At 33.4% G+C, this 20158-nt stretch overlaps 2 pseudogenes; both read left to right on the forward strand.

Annotated features, from left to right (window-relative positions):
• Positions 1–8013: 8013 nt before the first annotated feature.
• LOC121220791 (protein argonaute 4-like) lies at positions 8014–8775 on the forward strand (annotated as a pseudogene).
• Positions 8776–9119: 344 nt separating this feature from the next.
• LOC107887738 (U11/U12 small nuclear ribonucleoprotein 25 kDa protein-like) lies at positions 9120–18136 on the forward strand (annotated as a pseudogene).
• Positions 18137–20158: the final 2022 nt, after the last annotated feature.

Consider the following 20158-nt stretch of genomic DNA (forward strand, 5'->3'; position numbering starts at 1 on the left):
AAATATCAAATTCAAAATCAAATTGTTTCTTAAGTAAATAATAAATTCAAACTTTGGAATTGAGTGGAGCAGGTAAAATAAAGGGAATGGATAATGAAAAATTCGAATCACAACATGATATCCATCCGATCTACTCACACCCGGAAGAGGTATAATAAACCCTAAAAATCAACACAAAAATACAACAGATCCAAATTAGATATAATCAAAAATTGCAAATTAGAGAAATAAAATAAATAAAAATGAAATAACTCAAATTCAAAATAATTTATAGTAAAAACTCTGAGTTTAATCAAACTAATCATAAAATGATGAATTTGTAACTAATTATCAACTTTATTTAAAAATAAAAAAAATGAATATACATTATCAAATATTATTTTTTTATCAAAATGTAAATCATATAAAAAGTAAAAAAAAAATTGTGACACCCATTATTTATTTATTTATTATTTTTACATATATTATTAAAATTGATAAGAGGTGCGAAATTTCACGAGAAATGTAAACAAAAATAAAAATCAAAAGAGAAAATTTACTAAATTTAGTCTATCGCATCTTTTCTTCACAGACGACCTAATTATTTTTTGTGAAGCAGATTTGGGAAAAGTTCGTTTATTGAAAGAAGTTTTACAAGGTTTTTGTGAATTTTCTGGCTATTGAATCAGTGATTGTAAGAGTAATATCTTCTTTTCTAAGGGGTTGATAAGGACTTATGCTTCCGAATTAGTGAAGTGCTTGGTTTTCAAGAAGTCGAGAATCTCAGATCTTATTTGGGGTGCCTCTTCTTCATGACAAGGCCACTACTGGTACCTTAAATTTTGTAGTGGAAAAGGTGAGACAAAAACTCCAAAGTTGGGAAGCAAGGAAGTTGTCCATAGCTGGCATGATCATGTTAGCTCAGTTTATCCTTTTCTCAATTCCCAACTATTTCATGTAGTCGATGTTGATTCCTAAGGGAGTCTATGATGAGATTGAACGGATAACCCGTCAATTTATTTAGGGCTGTTCAGGAGATAAGAAAAAGATGGCTCTCGTTGGGTGGGACTCTATTTGTCAACCAGGACCACGTGGTGGTCTTGGGTTTCATCATTTGCGGGACCAAAATAACTCATTCCTCATGAAGATTGGGTTTAACTTAGTGACTAAGGAGAACACCTTATGGTTTGAGTCCTTCGAGCGAAGTATGGCATGAAAGAACAACTTCTTGAATCCATTTCTAAGTGCCATGGCTCACATCTTTGGAAGTCTTTATCTAAGGTTTGACCTTTATTTCGCGAGAATTTAGCATGGTCAGTTGGTAATGGGAAAAGTATCCACTGTTAAATAGATTCTTGAATTCTGTCGGTAGGTCCTTTGATATCGCAAATTCCTTCTCATGCTAACCTTGATTTGGATTGCAATCTTAGTGATATGGTTATGCCAGATGGTAGTTGGGACCTTAGTCTGTTTTGTGTTTGGTTATCCGAGGAGGTGATTAAGCAATAGTTTGTATTCCCCCTCCTCATCCCTTTTGAGATTCAACAGAATTAGTTGGACGCTTACAACTTCAGGATCTTTTTCGGTAAATAATGCCTTTTGGTCTCTTAAGGAATACTCTTGGAACACTAAGGATGTCTTCTGGAAGTATCAAGGGCCACAGAGAGTAAAAAATTTCCTTTAACTAGCTTCTAAGCAAAGGCTCCTAAATAATTTGGAGCATTCTAGGAGAGGAATCGACCATAGTAGCTCTTGTCCTATTTGCGGTTTTGAAATTGAGGATACTCTTCATGCTCTTAGAGATTGCTTGGCTATAAAGGAAGCTTGCTTACAAGTCATTCCTATCGATAGGCAAAGTCACTTAGTCTCCGAGTCCTTATAGGATTGGTTAACTTCTAATCTTTGCTAACAGGTGCGATTATCTGAATCAGGGGTTTCTTGGTGTTGTTTCTTCAGTCTAATTGCATGGCGTTTTTGGAAAAACAAGAACCTGTTAATTTTTTAAGGCATCACTTGGACGGCTCTTGAAACTGTTAAGGTTTCTATTGGTTGGGCGCAGCAGTTCGATCTCAGTCATAGAGGCAACCAGCATTCCCTGCCAACGATTGCTTCTCAAACACCCATGCCCAATACGTAGGTTAATTTGTTCACTAATGGCAGTTACTAGTGGTGATTGAAGTACTTTTTTGGGGGGGTGTTCTATACGATCAACATGGGAATTGGATTCTTGGGGTTTAATCATTGTTTGGGATGATGCTTAATCTTCGAAGCGAAACTTTGGGGAATCTTAGATGGTTTACTGGTGATGCTTAGCAAAGGTTTTAAAAGGGCCACGATTCAGACATATAATCTGGAGGTTGCCAAGTCGTTACAAGAAAATATGATGACAGACTCTGGTATTACTATGCTTAGAAGAGTTCAAAGAATCATGAGAACTGAAGGGCAATAGCGCATCAGATATGTCCCTAAAGATTTTAACAAAGTTGTTGATTGTTTGGTGAAACTGAGTCTAGCGAATTCAAGACTTCAGGTTTATAATAGGGCCCGAATGAAGTTTTAAAGCTCATTTGACAAGATAAGACTAATGATACTTTTGTTCAATTTATCTTGATGTAATTTTATTTCTATGTTTTTCACCCAAAAAAAAACTAAATATAAGAATTAAATATTATTGTATTCCTTAAATAAATAATGGATTCAAGCTTCCATATTAAGTTTGAGCAGGCAAACGAAGGGGTAAGAACAAAATTTGAATGACGGCTTAATCTCAATCCATCCCACGAGAGATCTACTCACTCAAAAGAGGTAGAATAAATATTGAAAATCAACATAAAAAAATCCAAAATAAAACCAATCCGTTTTATCCAAAATTACAATTTTGAAAAAGAAAATCAAAATAATTTAAATTCGACAAAGCCTAAACTCCGCCTTAATCGAATTACAATATGTTTTTAATCATAAAAAGATTAATTTGTAATTAAATGTTTCTTTTGTAAAATAAAAATTTTAAATTATTTATTTTAAAATTAAAAATGAACATATATGATCAAATATTATTTTTTATAAAAATGTAAATTATATAAAAAATTAAAAATACAACAGAACACGTGAGACTCATTATTTATTATTTTAACATATATTATTTAAATTAAAAATCCTGTTACAAGTGTATGTGTGTAAAAAGCACAGATTTAGAACACAAATATGTATTTAAAAATAACATATAATAAATAATAAAATGTATGATTTGAAACTAATTAACCATAATGAAACATAAAATATATATGATATTAAATAAAAAATTAGGTTAAATTGTGAGTAAAATAAAAATTAAACACATATATAATTCAGATTAACAATTCTATTGCACTATAATTATTTATATAATGGAGATAATAAATTGTGCATATTGAAATAAGAATGTATAAAACATATTAAAATGAAATAATGAGTGAGTGGTAATGTAGACACTCAATTTTGCTCGGGCCCAGAAATAAGTCCAAAAACAAAAATATAATAAACCCTAAAAAAAATGAAGTCCAAGTTCAGTCCAAAATTACAAATATAATTTAACCCGATCAGAATGACCCATTACTTGAAAAGATTTAAGGTCCATCTACAAGCTTGACTTATATGGAAATATAATCTTTAAGGATATGCAATCTTAGATATGATATGATATGATATGCAATCTTGAAGATATGATCTTATAATCTTGGAGATTTAATTTGTAGATATCCTTTAATCTTAACCGTTGATGTAATTGATCTGTACCGTTAGATTTGGGGAGGCTCAACTATAAATAGAGGCCTCTCCCTTCATTGTAAATCACTTGAGTTTTGGGAAGCAATAAGAATTCTTAAAAGCATTCACTCAAATTTCTCTCCCTCTTGCGTTCTTACTCTCTGTGGTTTGTTCTTATTTTATTCTTCGTCTATCTTAGGTTTTCAACCTTTTTTTATTTTAATTTCTTCATTTTTCAAATATGTATATTTATTCCTATCTTTTATACATTTGATTATGTATTTTATATATTATAATATTTAACCTTTTTATATAGTTTATTTTCAAATATATATTTTCTATGCATGTATATATATTATATTATCATTTCATGTATTTTGAACTATTGAATTATATTTTCATAATTTGTAAATGTTCTATTTATTCATTTTTTTAGTGTATGTCATTTATCTTATTTGTGCATAGTTTCATTTTTTTATATGCTATGTTTAATTATTTCTTTTATTTGCTATTTTATGATATATATTGTTGTATAATTTTTGCATGTATTATGTTTTCCTTTTAGTTTACTCATGTTTTTATTTGTTTATTATTTACCTTAGTATGATTTTTCATTAAACGCATGTTCATGTTATTTAGTTTTATCTTAATGATATTATTTATGTTTGTATGGAAATGTTAGAATATTTTGTACATCTATGCTTCATGATGCATTAATATGTCATCCTAAAACGTCATTTAAAATAATATTCCAAGGTTTTTTTTTTAAAAAAAATAAAAGGCAATGCTTGATGTTTGGAAACTTCGAGAAAGGTAGTGCCCTAACTTACTAGGTTGCGACTTTTCTCGTTGAATTCGAATAGTCAAGCACCCTTCTAAGTGATTTTGAGTTTTTAAAACTTAAACAATTATTTCGAGATTTCAAAACATAGTGTCCTAACTTACTGGATATGGTGTTTTGTTTGTTTCGAGATAGAAATTTTCGAAAGACGAGCTTAGTTTCGAAGGTTTTAAAATGTTGCGTCCTAACTTACTGGATGTGATGTTTTGACTTGTTTGAAATAAGTGAGCCTTAATTTTCAAAATTGAGACATTCTAATTAAAAGAGGTTTACATCTTAAAACTTTCAAATTTTCGACATTAAAGACACTTGATAATCAATTAGGTACCAATTTTTGGGCGTTACGAGGGTGCTAACCCTTCCTCGTACGTAACCGACTCCCGAATCCATTTTCTCGACTTTAGTAGACCAAAATTAATGTTTTAAAACAAAACATTTTATAAGGTGATCCAATCACACCTAAAAAGATTGGTGGCTTCTCCCGTTTTCGTTTTTCTTAAAGTCGATTCTCATTTTCCAAAACTCGATTTAAAAATGGTCTCGACAGCTTGGCGACTCCACTGGGGACTAATAAGAGAGTCAAGCCGTGTAATTGATTATCTCTTGTCTTAATATCGGAAATTTAAAATTTTAAAATTTAATCTTCTTTGCATTACATGTGTTTGTATTATTGCATGTGTTGCTATATTCTGATACGCATTGTATTTGCATGACCGTTGTGGTCACACCTTTAAGTGAGAGTGAGAAGCTACGCTTTCGTGAGGTTTTCGCCTCCGTGCAGGATAGTGATCACTTTCGGGATACATCTATACCTATGGTTTCGTGAGATTTTCATCTCCGTGTAGCCATAGGGAAATGTATTCCCCTGAACTGAACTCGATTCAAATGAGCCTATAATGGGTGAGGATCGAGGAATCTGCTGGTTCGGGTACCTCAAACTTTAGAAACAAACCACATATAGAAAAACCGTAAGAGCTCAATATAGATAGAATTATACTTAGGTTATCTTTGTGTTTATTAATATCATATGATACTGACTGTTTTCTTTCTTTTGTGCATGTCATTTTGCATTTAAAAGGTATCGATTCACGGTCAGTTTCTAAGTTAGAAAGTTTTATTATGGAGAATGGACTTCTTGATAGAATGGAGGGCAACGTTAACATCCATAAATGGTCAAAGGAAATGCTGAATGATACACATCAGAATTATGGGGTTACACTCGCATCAGCGTGGCGCAAAATAATCTCCAGGAGTTAAAGGAAATATGGGATCAATGGAGAAATGAAGCCAAGCAGTTGTTCTACAATAACAAAGGGGACTTGCAGTATTTACTTGACAGGATATAGATGAGCAATTCAAAGTGAGTGTGGGAGTATTGATGGACACTTCTACCATTATAGCATTTCTCTTTCATATGAAGACGGTTGCCATGTGGATGGTAAGGGTATTGGAAGGAAAGTGATTGATAGAGTGCATGAGACCTACAAAAATGAGTTGGATGGAAAGAATTTTGCCTATGATGGTAAAAAGCTTGTTTACTATAGGACCGCTACCAAACAACAAGCTTGAGTTTACTGTTGTACTTATCAGAAAAAATGAAAATGCAAGCCCCGATGGCCTGGATAGCTTAAGTAAGCGTGAAAGAAAGCAATTAAAGAAGACTGTATCATACAAAGACCTTTAGAGATTAGCTATGTTGCGAAGGTACCGAGGCAGGATGCTCTGCGTGGGTAGAAATCTGAAAGCTCTCAAGAAACATTGAGGATATAGGATATTATTTTAAGGTAGCACACTGCAGAACGGGATAACTACCTGTTCACTAATCTATCTCAAAATAATCAGAACAACTTCACAGGTATTGGAGGAGGTGCCCTTAGCTGCACGGATTACCCCATAGGTGAGGTCGTAGCTCAAACTCAGGAGGCAGCTGATTATTTCAAGACATTGGCAGCACAGGCTGACATATTGAGCACCAATATGAGCTACAATCTGATCGTGGTCAAGAGTTTGTTTTGTTGTTAAAACTTTAGGCATTAGGGCGAAAGCGTATTTGTAATCCATTTATATGTAAAAATATTCTTTTTCTAAATAAAGTTTTCTAAATGAGATTGAATCGAGATCGATACCTTTTGCATTCATTTGCATCTTATAGCATTTCATTGCATTATTTGCATTCAAAATTATAAAAAGACCCTAATTAGTTAAAGTTATTAAAAAGAGAAAGAAAAAGAGAGAGAGAGAAGAGGGTCACGGCTGAGTGAAAAAGAAGTTGAATGGGAATTAACGACGTTCCCTTACATATCCCCGAATTTTGTGTCAAAAGGGATAGCTTACCCGGAGAAGGGAGTTTGGAAATGAAAATCATCCCATCAATGGCATACATGAGGAAGGGACTGAACAAAGAAACCTTGAGGGCATTCGTCCTTACGAACCGGGAAGTTCTTTAAACAATTGGACTGCAGAAGAACTTCCTGTAATCTTTAGGAATTTTACGGAGTAATATTCAGAACACTCTTGTTGCTTTAAAGCCTAGGAGTAATGAGATTTCTTTTGAGAAGTGGGCTCATGTCCAGACATTTTTATTTTCAATAAAACATACTTTTATTATTTATCTGAGTAAATATTCTTTTATTTTGATTCTTTTGACCTTTGACATTCTTTATAAATTTTCATTTCATGTAAATAGTCATTCTTGAATTCCTTGTATATTCTTTTGTGTGCCTATCATAGATCCCTAGATATCAATGACACGGGCAACGATACTACAGATTCAGAGTTTCTTTTGAGTACGATATGTGTTTAGAGGAATCTCAGTACTTTGAAGGTGACTGAAATTGTGACTTGTTTCTGAATTTATTGAAAATGGCTTTTACCCCATGAAGTGGTGGTAGGAAATATAGCTTTAGAGGAAGGAAAGATTACGAAATTGGAATTAGCTGAGGAGACAAAATAAGACCTTGTTGAGACTGTTATGGGAATTCAAAAATGTGGTCCAAAGACGCATGCAGGAGGATTTGCAATTGCCAGGATAAACATGAGGTTTTGGGGCACTGTTGGTCCACTATGGAAAGGGATCGTATCAGTTGTACAATGAATGCCAAATTTAAAGGAGTCAAGACTTATGGGGCATGTATGTTATGGGCCCGAGCTCGTCAAAAGTTTCAAGCTGACAATGACTCATCTTTGTGGACGTCAACTACTCCATTAAGAGGGGGAGATAGCTTCATATGCCAATATTACAAAGTCAAAAGTCATCCATTTCCAAAAAAAAAGAAAAAAAAGATTATATATAACTGCAAAATGCCAAAAGTTTGCAGTCTTTTCAAAGATAATACGCCATACCACAGCATAACAAAGGTTGCCAAAAGAAAAGAAAAAGAAGAAAAAACAAATTACAGAAGATGATCGAGACTGGTAAAATTGGCATAAGAAACTACCGCCTACTCTCTATGCTTACGCTGGGGCAAACACCTTCAATTCCAGTTGTTTCAAAGGTTCCAACCATCATCCTTGGAATGGGTGCATTGTTTGGCTTTCCTGAGCAGTCTGATGTGCCATCAATGGTTAGCTCTAGGCGGTGGCCATTGATTTCCAGCTATGGGGCATCAGGCCGTACACAGTCTCTGAAGCTTAAAATGATAGATTCTTTCATCAAAACTAGTTTTTGACAAAGTGGATGACGGTATCATGAAGGAAGCTCTCTTAGACTTCAATACAAGTTCAGAGAATAGGAAGCCTGATCAAGTCATGGAGATAGCGAGTGTCAGTTCAGTCAAATGATGAACAAATGATTTGATTAAGTTATCGAGACTTCAGGGATCTCCTGACAATGTGCTACATGGTACTGTCATTGACATGCCATCTAAAGAACAATGATTTTTACCTTGGTACCCATGCTGGAATGATTGGAATCACGAGGCAGACCCACTATCATGTTCTCTTAGACCAGACTTGGTTTTCGGCTAATGATCTGCAATAGTTTATTCATTCTCTATCCTATATGTATCAAAGGAGCACCACAGCCATATTTGTTGTGGCTCCTATTTGCTATGCTCATTTGGCAGCTTCACAGTTGGGGCCAATTTATGAAGATTAGGGATGCTTCAGAAACATCATCGAGTCATGGTGGGATGTATGCTCCGGAAGTAATCTCTGTACCTCAGCTTTCCAGGTTGAAGGATAAAGTCAGCAACTTCATTCTTGTCTGTTGAGAATCATTGAACCATCTTTTTGTAGGGTTTGACAAACAACAGCCAGGACTGCTGCTGGGGCAATCCCTTTCTCATGGGTTTATGAATCAAGATTTTTCCTCCAAGCTTTGATGGAGTCAAGAATTGAATACCTCTAGTAAACTTAACTTGAAAGTATTCATCCTAAACAAATGTACCAAGAATGGATGACACAGACTTATGACAAAGAAGGTTCGTCCAAAAGAATTTCATAAAGGAAACCTTGTGCTGAAAGAGATCCTTCCCATGCAAAAGGATGCCGAATTTGGAAGGGCCATATGTTACGAAAAGGGCTTTCTCTAGAGGTGCACTGATTTTGACAAGAAATGGATAGGAAGAATTTATCTGATCTAGTGAATTCGGACTTGGTCAAGGAGTACTTTGTCTAAAGGAGAAGGGAAGCCAAGGTGAAAACTCGCAAAGGGCACTTTGGGACTTCTATTGCAAAAAAAAAAAGAAAAGAAAAAGAGAAAAAAATATAAAAATAAAAAAAAAAAGAAAAAAAGAAAAATGGAGAGGCCAAGGTGAAAATCCGCAAAGGGAGCCTTGAGACCAAAGGGGTTTTGAGTTGAAAACCGGAAAGGGCAGCTCAAATTTGGAAAGTCATGCAGTGACCTTGCTATACTGGATTCGACGAGAAGTGAAGTATGTTACATATCGAGGCATCAATGAATTACTTTGGATCTTTTAAACACATGTTGAACTCAAGAAAGTCTTCATGGAGCTGGTGTATAGACGCTCAAGCGGCGATATCTGGGGCATCTGATTTCTGTCCTATTTACTATCTTTGGATTCTTTTTCTTCGCAAAGATATGTTCTCAGGTTAATCTTTTTTCATTCCTTCCAATAATGTGTCCAAATCTAATTATCCTCAGGATCAATTTATTTGTCTCCCATTATTTATAAAGCATGTTGCATTGAAATAATGATAGATGAACTAAAATATCTTCACAAACGAAGTTTTGCATATTACTCTAGAAATTTCTAGATAATACAAGAAACTGAAACAAGACAATTGTTTAAGGAATTCTTATATGTATGGGTTAGAGATATTCGAGAGATTTTCTTTTTCAGTCCAAAAGGTGGTTGGACGTTTTAAGCAATATTGATCTTAAGAAAGGATCATTTCATAAACATCTTCAGTGGGTAATAACATTCAGGGAATGGTACGGTAGACCAAATTGATGGAGAAGATTCGGGGTATACGAGCAGAGTATGATTGATATGTCGAGAAGAACGAGGTGGAAAGCTCGATAGATGAATGAGTGGTGACATCTAGGATAGGGGTCATGTTCACAACATTTTACATCATAACATGTTTAATTAGGAACATTCGACTCACTTCGATCATAGCATCCTAATTAGCAGGCATAATCATTCTACAGGTTATCAAAGATGACGCGCCTTAATCCCCTAAGCGGTAGGGTAATAAGCCGCAGCATAGCAGATCTGGCTGAAGCAAGATCCAAGATGGTTTGGCATCCTTGTGCTTACAAGGAGGAAATCGAAGACATAGCTGATTTGGTTTTCACGTGCTTATGTTGAAGCAAATCTAAAATGATTTGGCATCTCTGTATTGTCAGAGAACAAATCGAAGTTTGACATCTTCATTTCGACGGAGAGCAGATACATAGCAGATCTAACCTTCAGTTATTTATACTGAAGCAGATCCAAGATAGTTTGGCATCCTTGTGTTTACAAGGAACAAATCGCAGACATAGCTGATTTGGCTTTCACGTGTTTACGCTGAAGCAAATCTAAGATGATTTGGCATCTCTGTATTGTCAGAGAACAAATCAAAGTCTAGTATCTCCATTTCGACGGAGAGCAGATACAAAGCAGATCTAACCTTCAGATGTTTATAGTGAAGCAGATCCAAGATGGTTTGGCATCCTTGTGCTTACAAGGAACAAATCGAAGACATAGTTGATTTGGCTTTCACGTGTTTACGATGAAGCAAATCTAAGATGATTTGACATCTCTGTATTGTCAGAGAACAAATTGAAGTCTGGCATCTCCATTTCGACGGAGAGTAGATACATAGCAAATCTAACCTTCAGATGTTTATACTGAAGCAGATCCAAGATGGTTTGGCATCCTTGTGCTTACAAGGAACAAATCGAAGACATAGTTGATTTGGCTTTCACGTGCTTACAATGAAGCAAATCTAAGATGATTTGGCATCTCTATATTATCAGAGAACAAATTGAAGTCTGGCATCTCCATTTCGACGGAGAGCAGACACATAGCAGATCTAACCTTCAGATGTTTATACTGAAGCAGATCCAAGATGGTTTGGCATCCTTGTGCTTACAAGGAACAAATCGAAGACATAGCTGATTTGGCTTTCACGTGCTTACGATGAAGCAAATCTAAAATGATTTGGCATCTCTGTATTGTCAGAGAACAAATCGAAGTCTGGCATCTCCATTTCGACGGAGAGCAGATACATAGCAGATCTAACCTTCAGATGACTGAAGCAGATCCAAGATGGTTTGGCATCCTTGTGCTTACAAGGAACAAATCGAAGGCATAGCTGATTTGGTTTTCGCGTGCTTACGCTGAAGCAAATCTAAGATGATTTGGCATCTCTGTATTGTTAAAGAACAAATCGAAGAAACAGATTTGGCGTCTCTGTATTCGGCGGAGAGCAGATTGAAGATATTAACAGGACAGTCATAAGTTTACAAGAAGCAGATTAAAGACATAGCAGATCTGACCTTCAGATGATTTTACTGAAGCAGATCCAAGATGATTTGGCATCCTTGTGTTCACAAGGAGCAAATCGAAGACACAGCAGATTTGGCTTTCACGTGTTTACGCTGAAGCAGATCTAAGATGATTTGGCATCTCTGTATTGTCAGAAAACAAATCGAAGAAGAAGATTTGGCATCTCTGTGTTTGACGGAGAGCATATCGAAGATATCAACATGACAGTCTTGAGTTTGAAATGAGCAGATTGAGGACCATGATCCGATAAGGCCGGGCAAATTTGGTCTTTCTATGAGCTTTGCTCGATTCCTGTTACACAGCAATGAGCAAAGAGGGGCAGCTGTAGACACTCAATTTTGCCTGGGCCCAGAAATAAGTCCGAAAACAAAAATATAATAAACCCACCAAAAAAAATGAAGTCCAAGTTCAGTCCAGAATTACAAATATAATTTGGCCCGATCAGAATGGCCCATTACTTGAAAAGATTTAAGGTCCATCTACAAGCTTGACTTATATGGAAATATAATCTTTAAGGATATGCAATCTTAGATATGATATGCAATCTTAAAGATATGATCTTGTAATCTTGGAGATTTAATTTGTAGATATCCTTTAATCTTAACTGTTGATGTAATTGATCTGTACCATTGGATTTGGGGAGGCTCAACTATAAATAGAGGCCTCTCCCTTTATTGTAAATCACTTGAGTTTTGGGAAGCAATAAGAATTCTTGAAAGCATTCACTCAAATTTCTCTCCCTCTTGCGTTCTTACTCTCTGTGGTTTGTTCTTATTTTATTCTTCGTCTATCTTAGTTTTTCGACCTTTTTTTTATTTTAATTTCTTCATTTTTCAAATATGTATATTTATTCCTATCTTTTTTACATTTGATTATGTATTTTATATATTATAATATTTAACCTTTTTATATAGTTTGTTTTCAAATATATATTTTCTATGCATGTATATATATTATATTATCATTTCATGTATTTTGAACTATTGCATTATATTTTCATAATTTGTAAATGTTCTATTTATTCATTTTTTTAGTATATGTCATTTATCTTATTTGTGCATAGTTTCATTTTTTATATGCTATGTTTAATTATTTCTTTTATGTGCTATTTTATGATATATATTGTTGTATAATTTTTGCATGTATTATGTTTTTCTTTTAGTTTACTCATGTTTTTATTTGTTTATTATTTACCCTAGTATGATTTTTCATTAAACGCATGTTCATGTTATTTAGTTTTGTCTTAATGATATTATTTATGTTTGTATGGAAATGTTAGAATATTTTGTACATCTATGCTTCATGATGCATTAATATGTCATCCTAAAACGTCATTTAAAATAATATTCCAAGGTTTTTTTTTTAAAAAAAATAAAAGGAAATGCTTGATGTTTGGAAACTTCGAGAAAGGTAGTGCCCTAACTTACTGGGTTGCGACTTTTCTCGTTGAATTCGAATAGTCAAGCACCCTTCTAAGTGATTTTGAGTTTTAAAAACTTAAACAATTATTTCGAGATTTCAAAACATAGTGTCCTAACTTACTGGATATGGCGTTTTGTTTGTTTCGAGATAGAAATTTTCGAAAGACGAGCTTAGTTTCGAAGGTTTTAAAATGTTGCGTCCTAACTTACTGGATGTGATGTTTTGACTCGTTTGAAATAAGTGAGCCTTAATTTTCAAAATTGAGACATTCTAATTAAAAGAGGTTTGCATCTTAAAACTTTCAAATTTTCGACATTAAAGACACTTGAGAATCAATTAGGTACCAATTTTTGGGCGCTACGAGGGTGCTAACCCTTCCTCGTACGTAACCGACTCCCGAATCTGTTTTCTCGACTTTCGTAGACCAAAATTAATGTTTTAAAACAAAACATTTTATAAGGTGATCCAATCACACCTAAAAAGATTGGTGGCGACTCCCGTTTTCTTTTTTCTTAAAGTCGATTCTCATTTTCTAAAACTCGATTTAAAAATGGTCTCTACAGGTAAATTAATAGTTTTACTAATGTAATTGACGTTGGTTCAACTCTTATCATATGTATATTTTTATTAGTTTTTTTAAAGTAAAAAGGCTAAAATATCCTCAAATTGTATAACTTATTTTAATCATGGAAAGACATTTCCATAATTTCTTAACCGAGTTGGTGACCCAGTTGAAGGTGACACCAACTTATTAAAACACTTAATAAATAGTATAAATAAGTAAATGTTAATACAAATTCAATTTAATTAAAATAGAATAACAAAAAATTAATTAATTTACTTATTTGATAAAAATATGAAACATATTGAATGAACAAAAAAAATAACAATATTATTGTTTACATGATTTTTTTTGATAAAAGACCTTTCTATCCTCTTAATTTCAATATTGAGCAAATTAATCTTTTCTAAAAAAGGAACAATTTAATTCTTGTTAGTTTCAAACATGAGCAACTAAAGACAACTAATCATTATGTTAATATTTTCTGTTAGTTTTACATAATTTTGATTGTTGTGTAAAATTGTTATTATACCAATCAAAATCATGTAAAATTTATGTGTGGAGTGCGTCTCGTATTTACGAACCAACGTCTCGACGAGGAAGAGCCGACGTCTTGACAAGGCGACCGCGACGTCCCGATGAGAAGATTGGCTACATCTCGAAGAGGTGCATGCGACGTTGCGACATGGCGACATGTTCCCCACTTCAACTGAGTTTTCTTCTCCTAATTAAACTCTTATATTGTTTCTCAGTTAAACTCTGATTAGTTTAGGGTATTCTAGTCATATTTAATCTACGAATTTAACCACTAAAATGAGTTATTGTAGCCTAAAATAATATTCATCACCCTTGATATTGAGAGAATTTTGTGAGTTTTGGGGAATTTTGGGTTCTAGCCAAAGTCTTTTGTTCTTTCAAGATTTAGGGGTATTCGTTGAGATTATCTTCATATTGTACTCTTTCTATTTTTACCCATTTAGTAAAGTCTCATTTGCCCCTCATTTTTTGTCCTTTTTGGAGGAATTTTTGCACGTAAATATTGGTGTGTTTGATCTTTTTTACTTTTACTTTTATTTTCTCGTTGCATATATGGGTCAATCCCTAACAAACTAGTATCGGAGCAAGGTTAGTTGCAAAGGGCTACAGTCAAGTGGAGGGAGTTGATTTTCATGATGCTTTCTCTCCCGTTGTAAAACATATGTCCATTAGGGCGCTTTTGACTATTATTGCATAAAAAAATCTTAAGTTAGTGTAGGACGTCATAATGAGGAAGTGTTTTTTGTCCCAACAAACAACTTACATCACCATGAGAAGAGAGCTTTCGTCCCGACGATGCGATGTCTCCCTCGTTCTGACGACGCGAATGCCACGTCACGATGTGACTACGTGTTTGTCAATTTTCTTGATTCTCTTATCTCAATTAAATTCTGTTTTAGTTTTTTACTTAAAATCTAATTAACCAAGGGTTATTGTAGTCATATATGCTACGAATTTCAGCCTATAAATAGGCCTTAGTTTCTCTAGGTTTTACATAACATAAATATTTAAATTGAAAGAATTTTGTACTTTGTTTTGAAGGTTTTTCTTTTGGGGCTTCAGGTTTTCTTTTGATTCTTTCCATCTTTTGTACTCTTTTTTTTATTATAGTGAAATCTCTTTTTGTACGTGGTTTTTTATTTTTTTAGGAGTTTTTTCACGTAAATTTATGTGTTTTGATCTTTTCAATTTCTACTTTATTTACTTGTTTGTTGCATACACAAGTTATTTCCTTACAAATTGGTATTAGAGTCAAATTTAACTTTCACAGATTGACACGTTTAGATGAAAATGAGGTTCGATATCAAGAGGTTCAATAGCTACACAAATTTCATTTTATAGCAAGTTTGGATGACTACAATTCTAGTTTAGAATAGCTTTAAAAAGTTATTACCGGGAAAAATCCCAAAAATTTAGATAAATCAGAATGAGATGAGCTTGGTGAAAAGGCCATGCTTACAATTCATTTGTGCCTCATGAATGATGTATTGCAAGGTGTACTTTTAGAGAAAACAACATCTACATTATAGTAAAAGTTAGAAACCCTATATATGAAAAAGTCTTTAGCTAATTGTTTGGTGTTGATGCAACGCCTATATACATTTTGTATCGAAGAAGATGACTTAATTAGGGCTCACATCAATGAGTTTGTTTCTCTCTTGAATGACTTGAAGATAGTCGAGGATCCGATTGATGATGAAGACCACACCATGCTATTGTTGTGATCTTTGTCCCATTCGTACAAGTCTTTTCGGGAAACCTTGATTTATGGGAGAAATAATCTTTCATTCGAGGAAGTGAAGTGAAACTTGTTGAGGAAAGACAAACTCGAGAATGAGTTTGGTTCGAATAACAGTTCAAGTTGGAAATATAACACCCTAACTTGTATCCGTTGCCAGAACAAGGTTACAGAATATTATAAAAAAATGGAACAATAAGTCATTCAATTCATACATCTAACGAACTTGAAACAACTAAAAAAAATAAACGATATTTCACCCATTGTCGTTTGACGAAGGCTTTACTAGAAAGCTGTCTTCTTTGACAATCCCCTTATGGTGGAAGAAGATGTTGAATCCTAGGTTTCTGGTTAGAAATTCAATGGGTTTGGGGGAGTTCCTTGGAAATTTAGTTTGATCAAAGGGAAGAGGGGAAGGAGAGGATCATTTCAGAAGAGAGCAATAAGCCGAAAAATCATCAGCGTCAATAGAACAAAGATACGGCTAAAAGATTTAAGGTTGAGAGAGTTTAGTATTGTATTTTGCTTAAGAATTGATTTAGTTAGAAGAGAAAATATGATTATTTAGTTTTTAAAATTAATAATAAAGTTAAGGATAATGCATGACAAACAGTTCAAAAATAATGAGAAAATAAATTTTAGGTTTTAGATTTAAATTAAATATAATATCATTGACTCACTGTACAAATACAATAAATATCTAATATTCTGGTTAGTACTGCAAGCAAGAAGACAAAAAATATTATAAAATCATAAATGAAAGCATCAAGTTGTTCAATATCAAAATTTAAGAATCACTACCAAATATAAAAGCTCTTATTCTTGGGTTGGCCTATCCTCATTAATCAAAGTATTTGACATAGAATTTCCAAAATCCAGTGAATCATATCAGCAACCAGTACCTTTTCTGCTTGGTTTTGGGCGATTAGCATCAGCATTGTGTAAGAATGGAGTTAAGGGTGAAGGAGGAAGGGAAAGTGCTGGGATACAACAGCAAAAAACGTGAAGAAAGTGGCGTTACTTTCAACACTGGCTGCACTCCTTGACGATCCAATTCTTGCCGATATCTCTAAGAAACCTAGTTTTTCCGATGTCGATACCCTAATCAACCTTGAACTGGGGAGTGGCATGTGTATCTCTATTGTCAAATTAGATGGAACCTTCTTCGGTACACTTCATATGCTCACTCTCTCTCTCACTCTCTCACAGACACACACAGAGATCTAGGCAGGCCTTCAGCCACATAGAATTTGTGTTTGAAATTAAATTCAGTACTTATTTGGATTGGTTTTCCTTGGAATTTGAAGATGTTGCGGTGATGAATTCAGCCACAGTGAAAGACTTGAAGCTCACAATCAAGAAGAAAGTGATCGAGTTAGAGCAATCCAAGATGGGTCATCAACACATTTCATGGTTTATTATCTTGTTTTTTCTTTTAAACCACCCTCACTTTTTTTTTTGGCCAAAACCACCCTCACATTAATTGGTGGCATTTTGATGTGTTAGAAAGAAAAAAAGAAAGTAGAGCAATTACGTTTACTAAAAGTTATGTTTTTGAAGATTAATTTTTTTCTTTTAATGTTTAATTTGTTTGTGGTTATAGGAGGCACGTTTGGGCTAATTTCTACCTAGCAAATCACAATGAGTAGCTCCTTGATGATGGCGCTGCACTTTAGGATTTTGGTGTTCGAAATAATTCTCAAGTGTTGTATATGGCCCTGTCACTTTTTTGGAAATGATTTTTTATTTTTATTTTTATTTTTTATGATCAATCTTTGCTCGTTTCATGCTTATGATTTCACCTTGGAGCCTTAAAATCCATTGACCTTGCACATATCAACTTAAACAAGATTCATATGCTAATGAATTATGGGAATCCATCATCCCGTGTAGGCTTTTATAAATATTGTTAACAGGAATCCCAACTTAAAATTGATCTAGAAATTTGGCTCTCATTTACGATTACTGGGGCTATAATGTCTAGTAGCTGGCAGTATGTAAATTATAAACATGAAAAATTCCTCCTCCTGAGATGTTATGATGTGTATTGTAGGTACATTTTTTACCTTATGTTGTCTCAAAAGGTTCTGGGAGACATTCTAAGAGGAGAAAACACCAGTTCTTCCATGGCTTGAACAAGCATTCATGATGACATGCAATCATTCGGGCATCCCTGTTTTCTGATCCAACTCATTCCACAAATTCACAGTGTTCCATAGCAAAGTAAATGTGGTACAAGTACATATTGGTTTATAGTTTACATTTTAAATAAATTTTAAAGCTCTTGTAATATTAAATTTTTAATAAATTAGCTTTATCATATCTCGTATTCTCGTATTCTAGATAACATTGATTTCTAGTTGATTTCTTCAGAAGCTGATAGTGTTCGCGTTTCTCTTCTGACAATTTATTTATTTTTCACTGTTTCTTGATGCCATGTTCAGTTGTGAGTAGTGCATGTTGTATCTTATCATGATTTACTGGATTATTGTAGTTCTGAACTTGTAACATTGGGTTGCTCATTCTTCCTTGTTTGGTTGCTCATAAAATTGAGGGAAAATGGGTATTGTAGGGTGTTGTATTATTTTTCTGACTTTTAGTTATGAAAAATACTTGTTCAACTAAGTTTAAGAGTGTTTTTGTAAGCAGGCAAGAGGATCTTTATCCTTAAGTCCTAAAATGGATTAATATATTAGGTCCTTTTGTTATCTTTTTCCCCATTTTGAATTATGGGACGAAGGAATGTTCTAACTTAATTTTTCCTTATTTGACTAATATTTGAAGGATTTTTGGATTGAGAGACCTAAAATAATACCTCATTTTGTAGTTCATTAAGGAAGGAAGTAAGAAGAGATTTTGGGAGTAATTAACATCAATTTTAACTAGAAGAATGTGGTCATATTTGGAGTTTAAGTCTCGCATTTTATCTGGGGCTAAGGTGGTGCGTATTAGTCAGTCTATGGATCAATGCATATTCGGTTTTCTTTTCGCTTGTACTCATCAGTAAGGACCTGGGTATATTTTCTTTAAAATAGTTGAGTGGAGCTAATCGATGAACTTTGTTGGAATTGTTTGTGTGTTGGTGCTTATATGATTTGGTGATTTGGAAATGGATTTTGATTGAAATATTCAGTTAACTCCTAAATGCATGGCATGGTTGGAATTAGGCATGTAATTGAATCGAAAAGATTGTTTTCAATTACAAAGTAGTTACGAGTGGTATTTGTGTTGTATTAGAAGATGTTAACTATGTGCTATTTTCTTTCTTACGAAGAACGCAGTATAATTACCTTTTTTGATCTTAAAGTGAGAGTTTTCTTTCAAAGTTTCATATTTGAATTGTATTACTCGTTTATTTTTCAAAAAATCCAAAGTATTCATCTTTTGCTTTGGTATTGTTAATTATGTGGCAAAAGAAGATTTATCTTTTGAGGACGTCGGCCATTCATATCGACCAAGGTATCTCTCTACGATCTCATGGTTTTGTTTGGAATAAAATTGATGCGTGTCATTTTATTTGATTGTTGTTTTGTATTTACATGGCTGTTAATGTTTTATTTGGCACATTCCATATAAATTTTGCTTCCTGCATCTGTAAGTGAAATTTGTGTATATATATTCTTTTTATATATTTGCATGTATCCATAAGTGAAATTTGCATGTATATATATTTCTTTCTATCTGTTATAAATTTTGCTTCATGCATCTGTAAGTGAAATGTGTGTGTATATATATTCTTTTGATATATTTGCATGCATCCGTAAGTGAAACTTGCATCTATATATATTCTTTTGATATATTCTTTCTATCTGTATGTGTGTGTGTCACGGGGCAGTTTGGCCCGTGATGTGCATATACTTTTTTTATATAACTCTTTCTATCTTCCATATAAGCTTAGCTGCATGCATCTGTGAAATGTGTGCACATATATTCTTTTGATTCAGGGGTTTAAATTGTAATTTTAGTTGAAAAGTTAATTGTGCATTTATATATAGTATAGATTTAATAATATAGTATATAAACACACATTTAATTAATAATTAAAACATTATCTTTTACAAAGTAAATTATATTATTTTGATGATATTTTTATATATAAAATCAATAAAAAATAATAAGATTTTTAAAATAATCACAAATCTTTAATTTTTAATTTTATTATGCCAACAAAAATTTCATTCCGATTTCACTTTTTTTTAATAAATATATAGATGTACCATAATCTAATACAATAAATAATAAATGATAGGGTTGGCCAAACTTCTATAGTATGTACTCGTGAGGCTTCTTCTCCTCATACCAATAATCCTAACCAAGCAGCCTCTTTGGTTTTTTTAGTTATAAAAAATATTTGCTTAACTAAATTTAAGAGCATT

Source organism: Gossypium hirsutum, chromosome A03 (assembly GCF_007990345.1).
Source record: "Gossypium hirsutum isolate 1008001.06 chromosome A03, Gossypium_hirsutum_v2.1, whole genome shotgun sequence".
In the NCBI taxonomy this organism is placed as follows: domain Eukaryota; kingdom Viridiplantae; phylum Streptophyta; class Magnoliopsida; order Malvales; family Malvaceae; genus Gossypium; species Gossypium hirsutum.